We start from the raw sequence: 24721 nt of genomic DNA on the forward strand, positions 1-24721 counted from the left end.
TAAGAAGTTAATGAAGCTTTAATCCAGGTATTCTGAACTCTGTTTTGATCTAGGGCTTGCATGTATGTGTGTTTTATCCTTCTGGTCTGTGAAACCTTGCCTCAGAAGCCAAAGTAAGTTTAAATACCATGTACAAAAGGGATCATAGACCGACAAAACAACACACACACACACACACACACACACACACACAAAACAACCAAAAACCCCAATCTTCATATTTACTTTGATAATAAATACAAAATCATAAACCAAAGTATTGAAATGGCACCATAGCGGCTAAAATAATTTAACAGCAGAGAGAAACAATCAAAAATTTATGAGTTATAACATATATAGTTTAGTATGATCTGAAAACACAATGATAGTATAAAAGTTACACACACACACATCACAATATGTAAATGGAACATCATAGAAATGGAGAGGCAAAAATTGGTAAGAGTCTGGAGAAAACCAAAGAAGACTCCCAAACGTGGAAGGGCTGCTCATTAAATTTGCTGATGATACCAAATTGGGGGGAGTGGCAAACACTCAAGAAGATAGAATTAAAATTCAACAAGACCTGAATACTCTGGAGAAGTGGGCAGCTGTGAATAGGATGCAATTCAACAAAGACAATTGCACAGTATTACATCTGGGCCAAAAAATGGGAAGCACAAATACTGGATGGAGGATACACTTCTGGGCAGTAGTATATGTGAAAGGGATCTTGGGGTAAGAGTGGACTGTAAACTAAATATGAGCAGTTAGTGTGATGCGGTGGCAAAAAAGGCCAATTCAATCCTGGGTTGTATCAAAGGGGTCACAGCGTGGAAATCGCAGGAGGTCATCGCCTATCTCTATACTGCCTTGGTCAGGCCGCACCTGGAGTATTGTGTGCAGTTCTAGAGGCCTCACTTCAAAAAGGATGTGGACAAAATTGAGAGGGTGCAGAGGAGAGCAATGAGGATGATCAGGGGTCTGGAGACTGAGCCCTACGAGGAAAGGCTGAGGGGTTTGGGAATGTTTAGTTTGGAGAAGAGGAAATTGAGGGGGGACATGATTGCTCTCTTTAAGTATTTGAAAGGCTGTCATTTGGAGGAGGGCAAGGAGCTGTTCCAGTTGGCAGCAGAAGATAGGACCAGAAGCAATGGGCTTAAATTACATGCACAAAGGTACCGGCTGGATATTAGGAAGAACTTTTTCACGGTCAGAGTAGTTTAAAAGTGGAATCAGCTGCCTAGGGAGGTGGTGAGCTCCCCTTCACTGGCAGTTTTCAAGAAGAGTCTGGATGAATATTTGTCAGGGGTGCTTTAGGCTGATCCTGCACTGGGCAGGGGGTTGGACTAGATGGTCTGTATGGTCCCTTCCAACTCTATGATTCAATGATTCTATGACTTGGTAGGGAGGCAATTGCCGCAACTGAGAAGGCACTGCTTCTTATGGTTACCCTTTTTACTTCGGAAGGTGTTGATTCACAGAGTCTCTGAGTCTCTATACTTTATCTTAATTGCCAGGCAGGCACCTCTGTGAGTGATGAGCATATGCAAATGGAGCCACCATGGAAGCTTCAATTAGTAACTAATTGAAAATATGTATTATTCCTTTATTACAGTACTGAACCCATTGCTATATGCTCAGCCTATGGCTTATGAAAGAAATATGGGCAGTTTCCACACGGCTTACCTTGTTCCGGAAAACAGCGAAATCTTGCATGAGATCGCGCGAGAAGACACTGTTATTGCATGACAAGATGCGATAACAGCGCAATAACAGATAACAGCACAATAACAGATTTCACTGTTTTCCAGAACAAGGTAAGCTGTGTGGAAATGGCCATGATCAAGAACCAGGAGCAGTGCTGGCATAGCAGATGACATCACATTTTTTTGCAACAGAAATTCCTTCCTGTCAGAGAAGGATAAACCAGCAACCATTTGGTACCTTAACTTCCTAAAGTCGTCTGGGAATCCTGTATCTGAAGACTATATTGGCTTTCATGAATATCTGTACCCACAGAGATAATCAAGGGAGCCCTACTGCCTATTCCATATAATCAGGAGGTGTATTTCAGAGCACAGCCTTTTTCTTTATGGTACATATAAGGAATGTATACATGAAAAAAAATTAGGGGGAGGGGTTGGATTCAGACTTTGGGAATGGTTTCCATACTAGTATCCTAGATTATTTGAGTTCTCAATATTATTTCAGGATGTGGATTTGCTTCCTCCCCCCCCTCCCAATTCAAAATCCAAGATCCTTTATCCCATATGGGGAGACTCTTCTCTAGGAGGTTGGAGTGGCTTTTTTTCAAGCAAAAAAATACAGGGAACCTAGTCATGTCTGTGACTGGTTTGTGATTGGTTTGCCCACAGCTGACTTTGTTTTAAAATATCATTTAAAATATTATTTCCAAGTTTTTCTTTTTTAAACTTGTCCTAGGGGTCATCATTGGAGGAAAGCCTTCGGTTTTTTTCTTATTCTTTAAAAAAAAATCCTTGGTTTTGTTGGGCACTATTTTAAAAGGGTTTTAATACATCTGTTTTATTGAGTTCTTTGCTCTTGACTTATTTTAGGATTTTTAACTACTTTGCATTTTCTCCATTTCTAAAAAGTGTTTGATTTTTTAAAAGTTTGTGCTGGGGTAAGTAGAATTTTCCATATTGGATCCCCTGGTTTGGCATTGGCTCTGTTGGGCTTGCCACATTTGCCTTGGATTCTGCTTGGCTTCCATGGTTTCACACTGGTTCTGTTGAGCTTACAACAATGCCCCTTGCTTCAATTAGTTTGGCTTGGATTCTCTGGTTTGACATTGTTGTGCTGGGCATGCCACATTGGGCCATGGTTCTGCTTGGCATTCTCTGGTTTGACATTAGTTCTTTGGGGCTAGTTTTGTTTGCTATTGGAGGACTTTTGGCAGGGGTTGCTCTTGTCTGATTGACTATTGGCTTCTTTACCTTGGAGAATACATGGGAGGAGGGGAGAGTTCACATAGGAAAAAATGGAGAAAAGTAGGGTGTCAGGGGCATTTTTTTCAGGGGATCATAGACTGGAGTCCTTGATCCAATTTGCTTGAAACTGGGTGGTCTAGTGGACAGGTATGACTAGGTTCCCTGTAGTTTTTGGTATTTGCTTGAAAAACAGCCACTCCAACTCCCCAGAGAAGAGTCTCCCCATATAGTGGATCTTAGATTTTGAATTGGGGGTAAGGAAGCAAATCCACATCTTGAAATAGTGTTGAGGACTCAAATAATCTGGAATACTAGTATGGAAACCATTCCCAAAGATGTCCTAGCACAGAACCAGAAGAAGGTCTTCTCAGGCAGTAGAAATCCAAGCCACAGAGCAGAGCAGTAGCAGCAACTTTGCAAGACCCCCCTCCCCCCAGACTCCAAAAAATCTAGCCCTGAAATCTAGCCTGCTATTGATCCATGCTCAGAGGGCCATGGAGGGCAGTGAGGGAACCATCATGACTGGCAGAGAGTTCTAGCGCTGTTTCCTTGCCTGGAAGAGCTGCCTTCCATTGCCCAGAAACCAGTTATATGGAAGAAAACAATTAGTGGGAGCCTTAAAATGTTGGCTCCAGAAATTCCTGAATATAGATGCCTAGATAGATCCAAAAAACCGTATATTAGATACTGAAAGAGAAAAAGAGACAGAGAGACCAGAAATATCTGGATGCACATCTACTTCAAAACATCTTCCCTTAGGAGCTCACAAGTCCATGACTTTGTACAGAAGTATTCTGAGTGTTCCCAGCTGGGCACAGGAATGATTCAAATCAAGACTGTGGAATTCGAAGAGAAAAGACTTCAGCCTTCCCCCTCAATGCCATTTTCCCAATCTGAAATTCTCCAAGGGAGCCATTATTTGCCCATTGGGGAAACTTACATGTACTTACAGCTGAACTGGGCCCCCACAAACCCGGGAATTAAGCTCCCAGCATGGAACTCTAGCCATATGTCTAACTCAACATTCTCACGGCAGCCACATGTACACCAAATGAACTTTTGCTCTTAGTAAGTTAGATGTCCTTATTCTACCTAGCCTGTTACTGGTTCACATATACTTTCCCCACTGATCCTATTAACAGAACTGCATTTTAAATGATTATATTATAATTTGTTCTATTGTAAATACTGAATAAAATTGATAATCTAGAAAAGTGGGCAATACATTTTGATATAAATAAATTGAAGATTGGTAGCAGGCGAAGAATAGGGGCTTTCTGAGAAACAGTAATATCTTGAGAACGTAGTTCAAATCTACAGCTATATTTTTTTACATTGTGCAGTAAACATGATATAATTTGTTAGAAATATCTGGAAAACCCATTTTAAAATGCATGCTTCTACAACTTCTTGAAAGTCCATCATAGCAATGTCTGTCCTGACTTGTTCTCCTGAGTCATTTGGCACTCAGATTCCAAAAGTGCTGTATTTTAACACATTTACATAATTATCCTCTTTTCTCAGCAGGAAAGAGGGAAGCTATTTTCTTAAGCTATAGAGACTCCTGGTCAGCTATCAAGGGAACATTTCCTAACAATTAGCTCCTGCTGAAGAAAACTCTATAGCTCATAAGAAACTTTATCATATGCTCTGATTCCACATCAGGTGTCACTTCAGTCAAATCCATAGTGATGAACTGTTTCACAGAACTCACAATATTCATATCTTTGTCTAAACATATGACTCAGAAATGCAGCTTTATTTGCTGTAGATTGGATTTTTTTGTATTGACAAAGTTGTTATGAAAAAGTGCTAGAAAAGAATGCTGAACCAAGTTGTCAATGTGAACGTATTAAAGAAATGTCCCTGGGGCAAACAGAACTTGTAGAATATAATGCTAATGATTGCTGAATTAGACTATCTTTCATCTAAAATGTAATAAATATTATTTCTAGCAGTGTCACCACTACAGAGATAAGGAAGCTGAAACTAAGTAATATGGTTCATAACAGAAAAAGGTTTCTATATCTATAACCATAACAGTTAAGCCAGCTACTTGCTTATCACTGTTAATGATATTGCAGAAATCTTAAGAGTAATATGAAAAACAAAAGTTGAGGCTACCTTCTTTAAGTGCATGTTTATATTGGATTGGCTTGAATGTTGGTGGGGGGAACCCCTCATGGTTTAGAGTGCTAAATGATTGTTTGCCTTGAATGCCCCCTTCTTCCCCTAGCTTGCTATAGTTCCTTTGTTTGGTTTAGGCCAAACCACAGTTTGCAGTTACATCTCAAATGACTAACTATGCTTATCCTACATGCTGTCCTAGATGCTGATGTGTGTGTATTTGTGTGTGTGGGTGGAACAAGCAAACTGCAATTCGAAATTTCAGGTGGTTCACAGAAAACTAAGAGAAAAGAAATGGGAATAGGAATAGGAATAGGCAGGGCTTTTTTTTCAGCAGAAATGTGGTGGAATGGAGTTCCGGAACCTCTTGAAACTCATTCATAGGTATAGAGTTGAATGCCATCAATTTGTTGATGACACCCAGCTCTATATCTTGCTCTCCAAATCACCATGGGGTGCAGTAGAAACTTTGGGTCACTACCTGATGGCTGTGGTCAAATGGCTGAAAACAAACTGAAACTGAACCCAGGCAAGAAATAAATGATGCTAGTTCAGAAGGCAGATATCTTGAAGGACATTTTACTCCCCACTTTCGATGGAGTTAATCTGACCCTTGCAGACTCATTTAAGAACCTAGGGATTATACTGCATCCAGTGCTATTGCTACAATAGCAAGTTAAGGCAACTGCAAAAAATGCTTTCCACAAACTCAGTCTAGGCTACAAGATGGCCCCCTACCTCAACACAGCTGATATGGCTGCCTGGATCCATGGCATGGTAACATCGAGGATTGATTGACTACTGTAGTACACTGTATCTGCTCTAAGTTACCTTGGAGACTTGTTCCTGGAAGCTAGGAGAAGCATGAATATTACTCCCATTCTTCAGTAACTCCATTGACCACCTATCAGTTACTGGGCTCAGTTCAAGGTATTGGCTGTCAAATACAGAGCTCTTCACAGCCTTGGGACAGCCTCTCTCCTTATGTTCCACCACTGCAGCTACATTTGTTTGAACAGGGCCTTCTACAGGTGCCACCTGTAAAGAATTGTATCAGGAAAGGGACAGGGACTGTCTATAGACTTTACTACTACTACTGTAAGTATGATCCTATTGGGCAGTTCCTACATTGTTTAATATGTCGGTCTTAGAATTGCTTATGCTCTGTTTCAGCATTTCCTGAACTCTATATTGGATTTTTGCCAAGTTAAATCTTTGCAAATTTGCATGTATATACTCTATTACATGTCAACTGAAATGTCTTTGGAACTGACTCACACTGTGTAATCCACCTTGAGTCTTAGTGAGAAACATGGACTATAAAGAACATAAATAAGTAAAATAAATACATTTGTACATATGGAAATTTCTACAGAAGGAAAATTCTCACCAATTCCTTTCTCCCATGGCTAAGCACCCCAAAGTACCCCCAAAAGAGAACCGCAGGAATAGCTTAGAAGGGGCATGGAAGGTTATCTATTAATGTAGCCATAACAATAAGAATGTGTGTTTTTTAAAATGTCAGCTTTGGAAAATGTCTTGATATACTTTGGAGTTTGCAGTTAAATTCTTCAAGTTGTGAATTATAAATTGTCTCTGCCTTGCAGTTCTTCATGAAACAACAACAGAAACTCTCTCAGATGATGATAAATGGTGTTCAGAAATTTTGTTGGTTAAAAAATTATAACACTAACATTTCTTCAGAGACACTTGTATTTTATCTATCTACATATCTGCCATCCAAGATAATCATTTTTGTAAGGTGAATGACAATCAACTAACAGTTTATTCAGTATGTTTTCTTCTGTAAGCTACCAGTTTTTGCAGCGGGAAAACGTCAACTTCAAACTTGAAAGGAAACATGCTTCTCAAAACATCTTGTATCGGCATGTTTCTACCATGAGTTCCCATCTATCTGGACATATACATCTCCCTTTCAGATTTCATGGAAGTTTCCACTAAAAACACTAATGTACACATGGAAAGGGTATTTGCTATATAAAGTTTAAATGCATATGGAGTAAATAAGGATTTAAGGAATAATATTACAAGATGATTTCAAGGAATTACTCAGTGGGACTTACATCTGGGTCACAGACAATGGGTCGAATGGTTATAGAACTCGGGGTGCAGGGGGTGAAAAGGGGAAGGAGGACATTGGATGTGAATGATTGGCTACAAACAGGGTTCATGAAGGCTTCGGTTTTCTGGATAATGGGATATACTCATGGGAGAATGGTCTTTTGGCACATGTTTGGATTGCATTTAACAGTGTCTGGTAGAAGTATATTTGGTGGGAGTCTTGCACTTCTGATTAAGAAGACTTTAAACTGAGTTGGATGGAGGAGGATAGGATAGAATGTCATGGACGGAATATGGACAGAATGCGAGGAACAAAATGTCATGAGGTGGGTGATGGACTTTGGTGGGGTAGGTTTGATAAAGAGGAGATGAGTTGCTTTGCCCATGATTTTCATTGTGTTTATACTAATGGGGAGAGTATGGGGAACAATCAAGAGGAGGTGGAAATCATAATAAGACATGGAAATTACAATCTGATTGGAACAGTGGAATGCTGCAGATGTGTTTTATTTGGATTTTAGTAAAGCTTTTGACATGATGTTTTTGTTGAAAAATTGGCAAGATAATCCACTCTATTAGGTGGATTAAGGCCAGGCTGGTAGATTATATACAAAGAGTAATAGTTCATGGTTCCCCATCAGACTAGAGCGAGGTGACAAATGGGAGACCTCAAGAGTCTATTTTGGGCACACTGCTGTTTAACAACTTTATACATGACTTAGATGAGGGACTACAGAATGTGTTCATCAAGTCTGAGGATGATACTACACTGTGTGGAGCAATTAAGATAGAGGATTGGGTCCAGGCACTTAAAATTAAGTTTAATAGGGACAAGGGTAAAGTGTTACACTTGAGTAATAAAAATCCATTGTATAAATACTGGATGGGTAAAACCGGGCTGGGTAGTACCACCTGTGAAAAGCAGAGCCAGTTTAGTGTAGTGGATAAGAGTGGCAGGACTCTAATCTGGAGAGCCAGGTTTGATTCCCCACTCCTCCACTTGAAGCCAGCTGGGTGACCTTGGGTCAGTCATAGCTCTTTGGACCCCTCTCGGCCATACCCTCCTCACAGGGTGATTGTTGTGGGGATAATAATAACACACTTTGTAAACCATTCTGAGTGGGTTAAGTTGTCCTGAAGGGCAGTATATAAATTGAATGTTATAATAATAATAATAATAATAATGGAGTTTTAGTGGACTGTAAGCTTCATATGAGCAAGCAGTGTGATACAATGGTAAAAAATGTGATTTTAGGCTGAATTCGCAGAAGTGTCGTGTTGAGGTCATGCGAGGTATTGGTGCTTCTGTGCCAAGTACTGTACACTTGGTTAGGCCTTGGTGAGACTTTTAAGGGGGCCTTGTCCTTTAACAGCCAAACAAGCAGGCAGCAAAGCTGTGAATACAAGGGCTAGGATGCAACATCAGTCTTTGCTTCTGTGCCCTGTTTGTTGGCCCTCCAGAGCAACTGGTAGATTGCTGAGTATTTGCTGGACTAGATGAACCACTGGTCTAATCCAGCAATGCTCTTCTTATCTTTTTATGACACCATATCACCTCACACACAATGTTTTGCAATAGAGCCAGTTCATACACTGAGGATACATACACTGAGGATACATACACACATACAGTCCAGACACCAGCAGTTGTGAATAATCTCTTGTTGAATAAAATGTTACATGTGTGTATGTGCGAAACAGGCCTCAAAATGCGCATGCTAGAGTTTCCTTTGAAGTTAAATCCCTTCTTTTCAGCAGTTAAGTATGTGTGCTATTGTCTTTATCCAAAGTCTACTGGCATGTGGACCCATTTTGGACAAATCTTTGCACGTCTATTGGATACTATGCTTCTATGTTTGAAAATTGGGAATGTTATCATATAATGTGCCCAGCTGATATTTTCTCTCTCCTTTCCTGCTTCTAAACCCAAAATAGCACAAAATGACCCGACTATGGGCAGCTGCATGCCATAATTTACATGGCAGTGAGGTATGTGCAGTTCTCTCATCAGGCTTTACATTTCTTGCATAATGTATATACAAAGGGAGGGGGGAGCAAGTTCTCCTAAGCCTGCAGATTCAAATGCCCTATTTTTATGCTGAATAGCTGAAAGGAAATGGTTTAGAGGGAACAATACAGCTCAATTATATGCAAAACATTCGTATGGTTGTGGGTCCCACAGTTGAGGTGGGGTGAACCACTCTAGAGAAGTGCAGGCAGGCGCTAAGGGATTATTCCATGTTTGCAAATAAGACCTTTGAAATTCAAACTTACCTTGCTCACTATTTCCATGTCCTCTCAAGTCAGGAGTACCTCAAAATCACATTGATTATCCATTCACTATTCGAAAAAATAATGTTTTGAGTGGTTTGGTGCCTACATCATTCAGCATGGCAAATGGCTGGGCAGCAATGTCTCTGTTTACTGGCTTGTTGATACTACAGATTCCCCAAGCTGATCATGAGCTGGTAAGGATAGTTTTCGGTGGATAGCCATGTTGGTCTGCAATAGAACAGTAGGATTTGAGTCCAGTGGCACATTAGAGACCAACAAGATTTTCAGGGTATGATCTTCTGAGAGTCAGAGTTCCCTTCTTCAGATACCATATTGTATCTGAAGAAGGGAGCTCTGACTCTTGAAAGCTTATACTCTAAAAATCTTGTTAATCTCTAGGGTGCCACTGGACTCAAATTGAGCTGGTAAGGAGTTATTTAGATTTAGCCACACTTTGAGGGTAAGAGCTGCTTTTGTTCCCGCTCCGTCAGTTTGTATGTGAAATACCGTCAAGTCACAGCCAACTTATGGTGACCTCTGCTATCGTTTTCAAGGCAAAAGATTAACAGAGGTGCCTGCCTCTGCATGGTGACCCTGGTCTTTCTTGGCAGTCTCCCATCCAAGTACTAACCAGAATTGACCCTTTTTAGCTTCCAAGATCTGATGAGATTGGGCTAGCCTGGCCAGCCACACAGGAACGCCAGGCCCCAGAGGGAGATTGGCAACCCTAGAGAGGAAGATTGGGAGGTGCGTTTTTACCTCAGGACATATTCAGTGACTCCCAACAGCAACTGCATACTATATAGAATGTTAGGGTGATGACCAATCAGGCCGCATATGCAAATGACCTCAGGGAAGAGTGGCTGAGTTGGCAGTTGGTGGGGGCGGTGGGGGGAGAAGCCTGCCAGCCACACAGCTGTATGGGAAAACACATCTTACCACTTTTTACCCCCTTAGAGGGTGAATTTCTTAAAATTCTTTCTTAGTGAGACTCTACATCACGAAAAGATTCTCCCCAAATTTCACATTTCTAGGTCCAGGGATTTGGGCTGGGTGTTGATGAGTCAGGACACTTTGTCTTTATATATATAGACTAGCTTGATGCCTGTGTTTCACAACGGTATTTAATTACTTTAAATCCAGTTATGATACTTATGGGTATGTAACATTTTCTGGTTTGTGGGGGAGGGGGTTAAGTTGGTTTTGTAATACAATAGCATATTACCCAAGCTTCACAAATGTGTTTGAATAAAGTGAAGCATGTTGATGCCGAAAACTGATGAAGTGGATTTTGAAATGTAACATTGATTGAAGAGATTTTTACAATGAAAAGATTGTAGTGCAAGAAATAAAGTGAAAGTACAGTGAATTCTACTGAAGGACCTCTTTATAGACCACATTGGTGGTTTTCCCATCAGGTGCTAGGATCACCAGGCTGCTGGGTAAGCTCACTTTGGAGCAGGCCATGTAGAACTGCCCATGTGAGAAGCAATCCTCCCTCAAGACAATTCCTGCCACCTTCAGTGTCTGGCCCTGGGACTTGTTGATCGTCATAGCAAAGCAGGCCTTGAGGGGGAACTGCAGTCTCTTGAATTTGAAGGGGTTCTCTGATGGTATGAGTGGTACACGTGGTATGAACATGGACTCCCCCCCCCAGCACTGCTGGTGAACAATGTGGCCTCAATAATGTTCCTGTGGAGGGCTTTCACTCACAGTCTGGTGCCACTGCAGAGTTTGGGTGGGTTGAGGTTCTGAAGCAGCATCACTGGAGCCCCAACTTTGAGGAGAAGCTTGTGGTCTGGGAAGCCAGGAGGGTTGAGCATGTTGAGGAACTCCATGGGTAGTAGACGACGTCATCCATTTGCTCCACTGAGTTTACAGATCTGTACTCCATTTCTGCCCCTTTGAGGGAGTTAAGTAGTGTTTCATTAATGATGGCAGCCTTGTTGTTCTTGGGGTCAGAATGTCATGCTTGCACAGCCAGTCCGTGGACTTCTCCGTGATAGTGGCAATATCAGGGTATATCGTGGCTGTTAGGTCTGCTAGGGTCATCACTACTGTGCCCAAGCCTGCAGGGATGGTCACCTTTCCCTTAGACTCAGGATACTCTCTATCCCCTATTTTTAGTAGGAGTTCAGAAAATTCCACAGCAGACATCTTGCCTCTCAAGTAGACCCTCATGTACTTTCTTAGTGAGAGTTTCCTGATGAGGGGACACAGATACAATGCCTTGACACACACATCAGCTCTAGTTCCCTTTAGGACTACTGGCAGAGTATGCTGGAAGTCTCCAGCCAGCAGCATGGTGACTCCCCCCATCATTCTCTTGTTGTCCCTGACATCTTTGAGGATTATGCTCAGTGCCTCAAAACACCCCTTGTGCGCCACAGTGCTCTCATCCCAAACAATAAGTGTACAGTTCCAAAGCACTTGAGCCATGTTGCTTTGTTTTGAGATGCTGAACAGGGGTGTTTCTGCATAGATGAGGTTAAGAGGCAGCTTTAAGTAGTGAAGGATCATATACCATGCCTGAGTGAGCCTTGACCTTCCATAGAAGTGAGTGCCTCTCTACTCGTCTTTCAGGATTGCTTTTCTCATAGAGAGACTCTACTGCTCTGTGCACCTCGGGGTGATCTTGCTGGTATTTGACTATTGCTGCTTGGTGCAGCACAGGAGTAGGATGTGCATATTTCTTTGCCGCATCTCTAAGTTGCTTCCTCTTTTGAGTGTCAGTGTATCTTGCATGATGTCTGCCAGAAGGCTTCTTGGTGGCAGTAAGAGGTGATGGCTGCGAGAGGTGTGAGGTGGAGTTGGACTCAGGGAGGGGTGGTGTGGTGGGCACTTTGGCAGGTTCATGTGAGATGTTTGCATTGAAATGGCCCCTAGAAAGGCAGTGCATCATCTCCACATGAACATTTTAAAACTCAGTTGCTATACTGACTTTTATATAAAATCTCTTTTCAGGAGTCTTGTACTGTCTTTCTTCAACTGTCTGCAGTTTCCTTGACCTGATTTTTATCTCAGAACAGAGAGTTCCACAGCTGTCCCATCGGGGGGGGGGGTGCAAGCAGGCAGGAACTTGCCACACAGGAAATCCAGGTCCACAGGGAGATTGGCAACTCTAGAGGGGAAGACTGGGAGGTGTGTTTTTACCTCAAGACACATTCAATGACTCCCAACAGCAAATGCATACTATTTAGAATGTTGAGGTGATGACCAATCAGGTTGCATATGCAAATGACCTCAGGGAAGAGTGGCCGAGTTGGCAGTTGGTGGGGGTGCACAGGGAAGTTGTATTCCTATGGGAAAAATCTTACCCCTTTTTACCCCCCCCAGGGGGCAAATTTCTTAAAATCCTTTCTTAGTGAGCCTCTACATCACAAAAGGAATGTTCTCCCCAAACTTCACGTTTCTAGGTCCAGAGGTTTGGGTTGGGCGTTGACAAGGACACTTGTCTTTATATATATATATATATAGAAGATTTATGTGGAATGTGTGGAACATGCACTTGAAGAATAGCATCTAATACACACCGTAGGCCAGTGATTCTTCTCCCATTGTTATTTTATACAGAGACAGCAAGAGAGAGAGAGAGAGAGAGAGAGAGAGAGAGAGAGAGAGAGAGAGAGAGAGAGAGAGAGAGAGAGAGAGAGAACTACTTTGTGTGTGAATTAAAAACAATAAAGGTTGAGACAATTGAATGGGAGTTTCACACCCATTCAGTTTAATTCACACACACAATTCAGCGAGTTGAAATCATTCTAGGAGGAAGCCTTTGCCATTCTCTAGGTGTGCTTGCAAGAGGAATGCAACTGAAAGAAGGTGTGGAAGAATTTGTTGAGAGGATAGTAAGCTTGCCATACTCCCAGAGCCTTTTTCCCAGAGGGAAAAAAAATTAAAATTCAGCTGAAACATATTTTGATGAGATTTCAAGTTCACTGACATTTCTGAGTCTTTTAGGGAAGAACTTCATTTCTCACATTACTTTTCACCTTCAAGGACTTCTTGGAATGATAGTACATGAAAAGTAATGTGAGAATTATAATACAAACATCTATCACCCAGAAGGAAGCCCCATGAAATCCAGAAGTCTGTTTTTGTTCACTTGCCATAAACCATTTGCCTTGTTTTCTTCAGAGTATAAATTTCCATCCCTGTCCTTTTCATACCTATATCCATATGTGAATGCAAGAATAACTAAGCCATAGCCATTCTGATGCTGTTCAAGCAAATGGCTGCCTCGAATCTAGAAGACTAATCTGAAAGGCTTCACTCAGCTGCTGCAGGAGTTGCAGATGCTATTAGATTGCAAAAGTGGACAGTTGCCATTTTTAATAGAATGGATATCTACAGAACAGAAACTGAGCATTGAACTGGATGAGAGTCATGAAAAAGATCATATCCAAAATTCAGCTGGAACATCAGGCACAACTGTACTTTTTCATTTTTAAGAGACAGATTAAGTGTTGAGAGCAGCTGTCAAAATAAGAGAGATTATTTACAAGAATCTTTTTGTTGCTGTTGTTGGAAGCTGAGTCCATTTATGAAGGTCAAGTTACAAGGCCTGCTGCTGCTGAAAGAAATCTAACTGCAAACATGGGATTAAAATAAAATGGAGTTTAATTTTACCACTGTGTCAGTTTATGTATTTCTGAAGCCAAGGCCTCTTGCTTGTGGTTTAAGGACCCATCTGCGTAGGAAATTGTTGATGTAGTAGCTCCATTCCTTATCCTTTGGGTTTAACTTTAGCCAGGTGTCCAGAACCAATTTTGTTATGCTGCCCTAGAAATGTTTACCTAGATGAACAGATTTCGACAGAAATTAAACAGGAAAGAATTTCTCATCCCCATTTTTTTTTGTATACTTAAGAAAAACTTGCATACCTAAAAATTATGGGGTGAAGAATCCTTTTCTGCTAGGAAACACCTGGGCACTGTATTTTGTTCTTTCCCAAGAACTGTCTTTGACAGGAACAATCTCTTACCTTCCTAATTTCTTCTTTCTCATACACATACTTATTAAGGCACATAAATGTTTGTTAGTAGTTTTTAACCTATTAGATAATAGGTTTGGCTCAGTTTCTGTGTGTTGATTCTGGGCCAGGTACAGCTGTGTCTCTCTCCACAATTAGAGCTGTGTGACAGAAGAACTTCTGGTATTCACAATTTCACTGGTATTCAAGATAGTTAAATGTGGTTTGAAATCAGCATCTAATGTATTTCAATTATTGATCCCTGTATGTTTCTCTTGCAAGTGATAGTGTCTTATTTAGTGCCCTCTTCATTTCTAAGATTGCCTTTATAACTAGGCTGTGTGACCTATACACATTTTACTTAAAAGTTTCTTCAGTTATAAAAGATTCTAATTTATGATTGGGAAAACAGTATTAATGTGTCGCTAGAGTTCTAGATGCATGTTATTCTTCTTGTAGTTTTGTACCTTGTAGCTGTTTCCTTTCTGTATAATGTTTGCGTATTTTAGCTTAATTCTCTTAAGATCAACGCAGCAGGCAAACAAATAACTTGCAAAAAAAAAGCATCTCATGAAGCTGCTCAAATGTCCTTGGAGACACTCAATTTTTTTGTTTGCCACCATTTGTCATCCTCTGCTCAGAGAGATCAACAGTTTTTAGCACACAGATCAATATTCTCTTAACCCAGACCTAATCTAAGGAGAATTTCTCCGTGTTTCACCTTGGCCTACTCCTATGTGCTGGAGTTGCCCTTTTTTTCAGCAATAATTTTGTCTGTGTAAGACAGCAATTTTTCATCCTTTGGTCAAAACTGGTGACAAAAGAGGGAATAATGGTTCCTGACATATCAAATGATAGATTTGACACATAGCATGCTGAGCTGGGAGCTTTCACGTGCCAAGGTAGAAAGACAGATAAGCCTCCTAATGGCCCTCCTGACATCTCTGCCTCTTTCCTCCTCTCCCTGTTATACCCAAACAGTCTCTGCTGCATTCCCCCCGCCCCTCCTTTCACTCGCTCTGAAGAAGTTTTTCTATAACTCTGGGCAGGAAACGAGGAAATGCACTGCACACTCCAGCCCAAAATAAACCTTTTCCTGTCCTATAAAATGATCAATCTATGCCCTCCCCCCTCCCCCTGCAGAACAGTTAGGGCAGTACAGCCTGCTGCTTGAGGAAACACTAACAAATATAGCCCGTGAGAGGGAAACAGATGGGACTAAGAAATGAAACCAGCAGAGATCTGGAAAATATTCAAAAACAGGAGAGTATATAATACTAGAAACAGAATGACTCTTTCTCTCTTTTTTTAAAAGCAATAATCCCAAGAGTTACTTTTTAGGAAGTGTTACAGACTATTTCTATTAACATACAAAAAGGATCTATTATGGATTTGGTGAAGTAAAGTATTGTGTAATCCTAAGAAGTTACATCGTCTAAACTCCTTGATTTAAATGAATTTAGAAGGGGATGATTCTTTTGAGGATTGTGCAGTTAGGCACCTATTTTAGGTCATGAATGATCCTACAAAAGTTGAGTACATTTTAGTGCAATCCTAAGAGTGCTTTGACTAAGATGATACTTCTCAGTAAAACTGTTTAGGATTGCTTCCTTTATTCCCATTGATTTCAAAAGTAAAGTTAAGCTTGAGCTCAGGATCCTGGTCTTCTTAACCAAGTTTACTTAGCATAGGCCCTGTTGTGATCAACTGAACTTTTCCCCAGTCAAACATGTATACTTGGAATTGCAGCCAAAATTTATCCCATTAAAATCCATAAGGCTTAACCAATACAAACATTGACTCGATTTCTTATTGTGAATTGTTAATGTTAATGCTTTTTTGATACATCATCTTTCCATCTTGGAAGATAACTAAGAAATAAGTAGATCAATGAGATAAAACACATTGAAAAAATAAGCAGTCCTCCTGGAAATAAAAGGTAAGCAACCTTCTCTGGCCTTGGTGCAGAAACTGGTCACTTGCTTCCCAAGTAAAGGATCATGTTACATCTTGCCACACAAAAGCTTCTTTCAGAATCTCAGCTAACTAACAGGCACAAGTTTTATTCCTCTGTAGTTTCTTCTGAAGCATGTGTTCACTTCTAAAAATCCTGACCTTGTTCATCATTTTACTGGTGTTCCTAGCCATTTGTATTGTTTTGGTCATAGAAAAAGTCAGTAGTCTCATCTGCTTAATGGCTAATGAACTTGAGCAAAAGGTTATTTATTCTCCCTAGTATTTTAAAAATATTTCAGGGTTTTTTCTTCCCATATTTTTCAAAAAGATGAGGGGGATAGTGGTAGCTAGATTATTTTTATCTACTTTAATGGTCCCATGGACATTTTAAATTTGATCCAATAAAGGAATAAACAGAAATTATTCCAAGGAGAATGTTGTACTCACAAGGTCATCAAACGTCTGAGCTTGACGTTTGTCGCTGTGCATTTAAAAATACCAGTGTTCAAAGCCCTGTGGCTGGTTTCTCTATCTTTTTATAAATGTTTATACGTGCATGTTATGCATAAGGGAAACATTATATGTATAGATCAAATACATTTTTGGTTCCTTGTAACCTAAACATTTTTTTAAAAAAAAAATAATGAAAAACATTTTTTCTTGTAGGTACATACTTTGGCACATACTCTAGTAGTTTTCACAGTTTTGACATTTCAACCAAGCCTGCTAGTAATAGGAAGTCTAATTTTAAAAAAGGAAAAAATAAGACTGCTGTATGGATTTTTTTTCCAAATTACAAATACTAACGGTCCCCCCAAGGAATAAAGCGTCTAAGGCCATTATCCCATCCTCCCCACCTTTTCTGCACCATTTCCTGCCACCCTGTTGGCAGTCAAGACCAAAGAGCAGATAGCTGCATGTCCAATTCAAGTGATTGTTTGGACAGTTCCCCAATATTTTCATTATTTTAAAAACTATAAAGAAAAAAATCCATATAATAAGCTATAATATAAGCCCTTTTCAGATGTTATATTTCAGGTTGTCCAACAGCATATACTGATAGCATGTACCTGTGATCCTCTGGATAAGCACTTCACATATTTTCAGTACATGCTAAAAATGCTCAACAAAATGTGTAATTAGGGTTGCCGGTTACCCCAGGGCCGAAATCGGGGGACAGGGGAATCATGAGGGGCACATGCAGGGCAAAGTCCAGAGGACTTCCTTGTCAAGCTGAGAATGATGTTGCCACAAACCCATGTCCAACTCAGGCTTAGGCTGACCTTCCCCTACCCTGAGGTAAAACTTTAAGCCTATAAAGCTGTATGCAGGGCTGGGAAGCCTCTGGTAGCGTGGTTGATGTTAAGCTTCAACTTTCCTTCTTGTCCCACCCTTAAGGATTATTAAAAATGGTTACCCAGCCAAGTCTTAGTAGGGAACAGATCAGGGGTTTGCTCTTTCCTTTAGCAGAAACTGGCACACAAGGCTTGGGGAGGTTCAAAAGGTAACAGAAGGTTTATTTACAGTAGGTTAAAGTCAAAAGGCAGGTAGGCAGGTGTTTGAACTGAAGAAACAGAAAGGTTTTGTATAGGAACTTCACTGGTGTGAGGCACAAAACAATTGGAATAATACTAGGTTGCTGGCTCTATTCGGAGGTTGACACTGCTTCACAGATGTTACACTTTATATAAAACACAAACACAGCACAACATTTCCTCCTCTCCAGGCCTTAGGGTGCTCCACTGAGACAAACCCTTCCTAGATACTGGGCAGGCATTATAGTTATGAGCTGTAATCCTGTTCCTGGCACTGAAGGGGAGACTCCTCTCTACCCACTTCTTTGGCCCTCTATAATTCCCAAATCTCTTGAGTAGAGATGGGCACAATCTCCCTTACGATCAAAAAACCCCCACAATAATGGCAATCTCCCAATCGTGACCTGGTGGATCGTTGTCTTCCACGGCAAACGATCCAGCAGTTGGGGGAGGGGGCTGGACCGGGGAGATCATGATAGGACTGGGAGGCTAGACATTCAGGCGCCAACAATCTATTCCCCTGGCAACGGAGGCAGGGGAATGCCTGAGCTCTGTTTGAAACTTGATAATATTTCCCCTAGTGAGGAAAAGCAAACAGTTGTGAGTGAAAAGGTGGCTTCCTGAGAAAAATATAAGCAAAATGATTGGGAGAGGAATGGGTTAAGAGAGAGAGAAAACTTTGAGTGCGGCTATAGAAGCTGTTTTGCACTTCATTCAGTGCGCTGAAAGAGTTAAGAAGAGATCTCTTCTCAGTGTTAACTCTTTCAAAACCCCTTGCTTTGAGAGCAGCTATCAAGCTGTTTTGCGCTCCTCTCCTGACTTTCAGTGCGTTGAAAGAGTTAACTGAAAAGAGATATCTCTCCCCTCCTGGCTTCTCAGCCAGGAGCTATCAAGCTATCAAGCTGTTTTGCGCTCCTCTCCTGACTTTCAGTGCATTGAAAGAGTTAACTGAAAAGATATCTCTCTCTCCTCCTGGCTTCTCAGCCCAGTGCCTGCTTTTTGCAAGAAGTTGGTATGTGATTTGATGTTTCATTTGTGTTTTTCCTATTTAAAAAACCATAGGATCCGCGAGGATCCATGTGGATCCTGGTTTTACTTTCTTCCTGTTTAAAATATGCTTTTGGAAGACTGGCTGCTTGCTTTTAAAATCGGGTGGGATGGAGAATTCTATCCCTGCTTTTTTTAAAAAGCTGGCTGAAACTTGTTGACGGGGTGTCTCTCTCTCTCTCTATTTGGAGAGGCAGGGAGTGGGACGGGTTAAAAACTTTCCCCCTCTCTGCTCTAAGTGTGTGTGTGTGTGTGTGTGTGTGAGAGAGAAAACGTCCCCTCCGGAGAGGAGGCGGCTCGTTGCCGGGTTAAAAACTCCCCCCCCTCTGCTCTAAATGTGTGTGTGAGAGAGAGAGAGACAGAGAAAACGTCCCCTCCCTGAGGGGAGGTGGCCTGTCGCCGGGTTAAAAACTTTTTTTCCCTATCTGCTCTAACTGGGGGGGGGGGGCCCTCCGATCCCAGATCCCAGATCGGAAACGGGACTTGATCGGAGTGAATCGGTGATCTGGGGTCGTCACCAGAGCAGATCCATGAACAGCTTGATTGGTATTTTTTTTTTTGGATTGTGCCCATGTCTACTCTTGAGTCTAAGTAGGAGTTAGTGCTGGTTTTCCCCACTTTAGTCCTAGGACTAAAAGTGTTTCATAAATGTTATTTCCTCTCACAAAGGATTCTCTGGCTGACCCTCTCTGGTCTAAAGCCAGGCTCCAACTCCCTTTCACTCTCTTGTTTACTCTCCAACTCCAACTGACAGCTTCACCAACATTCCACCCCCAACTGCCATTTCAGGCTAGCCACATTTGGGGTGGGGGGAGGAAACATGTCAATCATAGCTCACTGACTGGAAATCTCAGCATCTGAAGCTGAGTCTGTCACAGATGTCATTCCCTGTGTGAAAAGGAAGTGAAGGCCGCCACATGGGGGCAGATTTGATAACGCTAGTTTGATAACACTAGTTTGGGGACTGATTTTTATCAAATTGTCCCTATGTGGGGGACTTCACTTCCTTGTTGCACTAGGAAGAATGTCATTCCAAGCATGACAAGGAAGTCCTCTGGGGTGTGCAGGAACATGCTTTAGAGAATGGTTTGTATTTTGTTTCTAATGTGGGGATTTTGAATATCCAGTCACAGCGATTGGTTGGTAGCTATACCCTAGGGGGCAGAGTGAATTGTACCTTTCAGTCTGAGTGTGGAGGGAAAGTAGCCAGTCAGTTTAGTTGAGTGAATCTGTGTGGAAGTCTGAGTGTTTTACTTTGTAGATGAATGCAGCCTAAGTGTCAACAAAGGGAAAGTTCAGTCTGTCAGGAGATTGTCAGAGTGTCACTTCAGGCAATCTGTGTGGAAGCTGAGAGACTGTGTCTCTGTGGGCGAGAGCAGATAATTAGTCTGTGAGTGAAGTACTGAAGGAAATAAGTCTTTTTTCACTTAATAAAAATAAGTTAAAAAATAAGTCATTTTAACTTAAATGGCAACTGTGTGGAAAATTAGACTTTGTGATTAAGATTGTTTATTATTTCTAGCCTAAGAGACAAGTGTGTGGAAAATTAGTCTTTGTCACTGGGTCTGTGAATATACATATAATTCAAAACCACCAAGATTATGAATATATTCTTAAACCAATATGCTTATCAATACTCTGCAACCATTATACATATTTATTAATAAATGAACTATATTTCCAATTAAGCAAACTTCCTGTTTCATCTGGAATACATGATCCCTTTTCTATATCACAGCCATCCCCCACTCTAACCATTCTGTATTGCTACCTTTTATAACTAAGCCTTCCTGTATACAAGAGAAACTGAAGAGGGTCTAAGGCTTTAGTGACAGTGAAACCTTTTGGGAACATGAAGGAAGTCAAGGATGCAGCAATAAATAGACCAGCGAGTTTGGTATAGTGCTTAAGAGTGCGGGACTCTAATCTGGAGAACTGGGTTTGATTCCCCACTCCTCCACTTGAAGTCAGCTGGGTGACCTTAGGTCAGTCACAGCTTCTAGGAGCTCTCTCAGCACCACCCACCTCACAGGGTGTTTTGTTGTGGGGATAATAATAGCATACTTTGTAAACCACTCTGAGTGGGCGTTAAGTTGTCCTGAATGGCGGTATATAAATTGAATGTTGTCATTGTCACCGTTGTCACCATCATCATTGTCATCAAGGCAGCAAAATGCCACAGGTGGTGTTAGTGGTGGGATTCAAATCCCAAAAGGAAGATGTTGGTGAGGTTAAAAAAAAAGCCTGAGTAAAGCAAAGAACATCTGAAGTTCTGTGCGTGTGGAAAAAAGGAGTGTTGCTTGTGAGCAGAGCCCTGCTGAGGTAAAAGTTTAAGGTATGTAAGGATGAGTTGTAATAAAGATCCTGGATAGTTTAAACAAAAATGCCACATGAAGGTCCAAGGTGAGTTGTGGCAATCAAAACATTAACAAACATGCAAAAGAAAATTAAAGTAGAAGAATAAAATAGATGTAATTAATTGAAAAGAAATTTTTAAAAAATATATGGGTCTATAACTAAAGAAAGGAGAAGAAGCTTATAGTAGAAGTTTATCTTAATCAAATTAATACTTATGCTAATTGCATGAAGCAGAACTATTTCCTTTCTTATTTCAAAGACAGAAAGCTCAATCCAGGGTTTTCTAGAAAAAATGGAAATAAATTTATTGGACTAATCAGCTATATGAAAGTTCATGTCATGACTGTAGTTTGAGGAGACTGTGAAGAAGCAGAGGATAACGTGTAAAAGAACAATTTGAAAATTTTCTTGTCATGCTTCTAGCTTTTCTTAAAACACACACATACCTCTCACTTACATTGGGATGTATGAGTTGTGCTAGCACCTAAACGCATGCGAAGGCAAGACAAATTGTTTATTCAGCAGTGCCCACTGTTGCCCTCTGTTGGCAGACAACAAAAGATTTCAGGCCTCCCAGGTGCAGATGACGAACCCTTTGCATAAGCATCCGACACCTGTAAGAACAGGTGGCTTTACTGAATCCCAGCACTGACAACAAACAGAGAGAGCTATACATACTTGTCCTGTGGGCGTTTAAAGGGTGCAGCCCTATCCCCCTTGCTGTTTAATTTCTATGTAAAGGCCTTAGGAGAAATAATTTCTTGTTTTGGAATTTGGTGTTATCAAACTGCTGACAATACCCGGCATCATCTCTCTCTATACAAAACTCCTGGAGAGCAGTCACTGCCAGATGGCTATGGTTAAACAGCTAAGATCGAACAAACTGAACCGAATCCTGACCAAACAGAGGTAGTGCTGAGGTCCTAAAGGGCATTGTACTTCCTACTTTTGATGGGGTTTAGCGGACCATAGTGGACTTGGTGAAGAGCCTAGGAATTACACTAGACCCACCATAGCTGTTGGAGAAGCACTGCAAAAGCTCTTTCTGTCAACTTTGTCTAGGCTGGAGTCTCAGTGAGGAAGATGGACTATAAATACAGCAAATAAATAGATATAGCTTAGTGGAAGAGCAGAGGCTTTGTCTGTATGAAGGGTCCAGGTTAAATCCTTGAAGTCTTCTGCAAAAGGATCTTAGGGACTAGGGCCAGAGCAGGCTTGTTCTTGTGTGCTTGGAGAGCTGGTGCCAGAATAAACAGACCAAGCTATGTCAAGTTAAAAAGACTGCATCACTTTAGACATAGCATGAAACCCTGGTTTATTTTAATAGTTTGTGAAACTAGGATTCAGCTTGCAAACAATCACTGAATTCCTGATTTGCTTCCACAAATGCTGGATTTGTTGCTGAGAAGCACATGAAGGCAGAACTAGAGAACATGCACACGTGAATCAGACAAAATCAAAACTAATGCTAATTAATGGTTAATAAACCAAACAATGTTTTCAGATCCTAACTAACCATAATTAGTAGAGTGGCCTGTGTTCAGAAGCTTACTGTCAGACTATGGAATCCCAGTTATCTAGAGTTCGTCTCCCCCCTTCTGCAAGAAGCACAAAGTTCCTTGATTCCAAAAGGTTTATTGAAGGACAATGCTCAAGATACAAGTATCCATATTCCAAGGATTTTAGGCCTTGGCTGAATGGAAGCTTTGTTGAGAATGACACACAAAATGAAAGTAACAACACTTCAAACAACCCTTCCCAGCCTCCCCCCTTAGTATTGTCTAGAAGGCCTGGGAAGGCGAGGACATCAAGCTCGGCTGGGCTGATAAGAATTCTTCGTTCCCATGGATATAGGTGGCCTGGGCAGCACCTGGGCCTGGAGGGAGAGAACTAAATAACTACAGATTATAACAGGAGAACATGGCGTAGCTTTGGCTTGAGAGCTGACATTCTGACACAGTGCTGGACTAGAATTCCCACTCTGCCATGGAAGCTTGCTAGGTGACCTTGGACCAGTCACATACTTTCAGCCTAACCTGCCTCACCGGGCTGTTGTGAGGATAAAATGGAGGACAGAAGAATGATGCAAACTGCTTTGGGACCCACTTGGAAAGAAAGGCAGGTTATAAGTGAAGTAAATAAAATTAAAAGATGGCTCAGATTATGTCTGAACCAAGCCATGGTGGGACACATGACTTCTTGTATTGTACTTACTGGTAGAATGTAGTAGAAAAGAGCAAGAGTCCAGTAGCACCTATCAGACTAACAAAATTTGTGGTAGAGTATGAGCTTTCATGAGTCACAGCTCACAGCTCACTTCAGAAATTAATAAATCAATAACCTTTGGGCCTGGTAAAGGTATCCACACTTTCAAGGAAACTTTTCACATTACCCCAGGGAGGCCTTTGAGAATCTTTTCCCAAGCACTTAGATTCGACCTTAGAAATGCCTACTTTGCTTCTTAATCTTTATGGTATTTTTCTGAATATATATTTCTTTTGTACTCTACAAAGAATTACCTTTATTTATTTATTTTTAACAGTCTGATGACCCAGTGGTCTTGGACAGAACCAATGCTACAATCATAGACCTCACCGCTAGACCTCACCACTATGTTGTATTGGATTCCTACTAATGCTGTGTCTTTGTGAACTTGCATCTATTTACCCTGTGGCATTGTTTATGGAAATGTTCCTGATATTGACTGTACTAATCTGACACTGTGTAATCCGCTTTGAGTCTCAGTGAGAAATGTGGACTATATAGGACATAAATAAATAAATAAAATATTATCATCTTTACATAGAAAACACTGCTGCAAGAAATTTAGTTGCAGCCAAAGTAATACCATGGTCAATATTGGCTAGCAGGGATGAGATAGTAACAAGGGAAACATCAGAAGCTATCACTGACTGTATCTACAGATCTCTCAGGGGGCAGTCAGTGCATAACTAAAGAAAGTGTGAGATAAGGTTTCAATTGCCCTAGACCCACATGCACTTAATCTATTCAAGTAGGGTACTCCTCGAAATCCACCCTCCAGAACAGCAAAGTATTTAGCCTGGCCAAAAGGAAAGCTCCCCAATTTTGGGGGACAGTCAACCCATGAAAATAAGATGGAAGAGCAAGAAGGAGCACAATACCAAAAAAACAACAAAACATGCCCTGTGAGATCCTCCTGCCAAGAGCCGAGGATCTAATGCCTCTAGTGCTCTGTCTAAGGATAATTAACAGCCCATAGACCAATAGACAGGAGAAACGAAGGGAGCAGCCCTAGAAAAAAAAGTTTGGGTCCAAGTTTCGATCACCAATGTATAACATAAGGATCCAACTGCAAAAGAAAAAGAAAACTTCTAGTTTCCCCAGCAAATGACCTTCAGAACAAGTGAAATACCTGCTTCCATCTTTAACATTCCACTGATCCCAAGCTCAGTTCC

This window comes from Eublepharis macularius, chromosome 3 (genome assembly GCF_028583425.1).
Source record: "Eublepharis macularius isolate TG4126 chromosome 3, MPM_Emac_v1.0, whole genome shotgun sequence".
Taxonomy (NCBI): domain Eukaryota; kingdom Metazoa; phylum Chordata; class Lepidosauria; order Squamata; family Eublepharidae; genus Eublepharis; species Eublepharis macularius.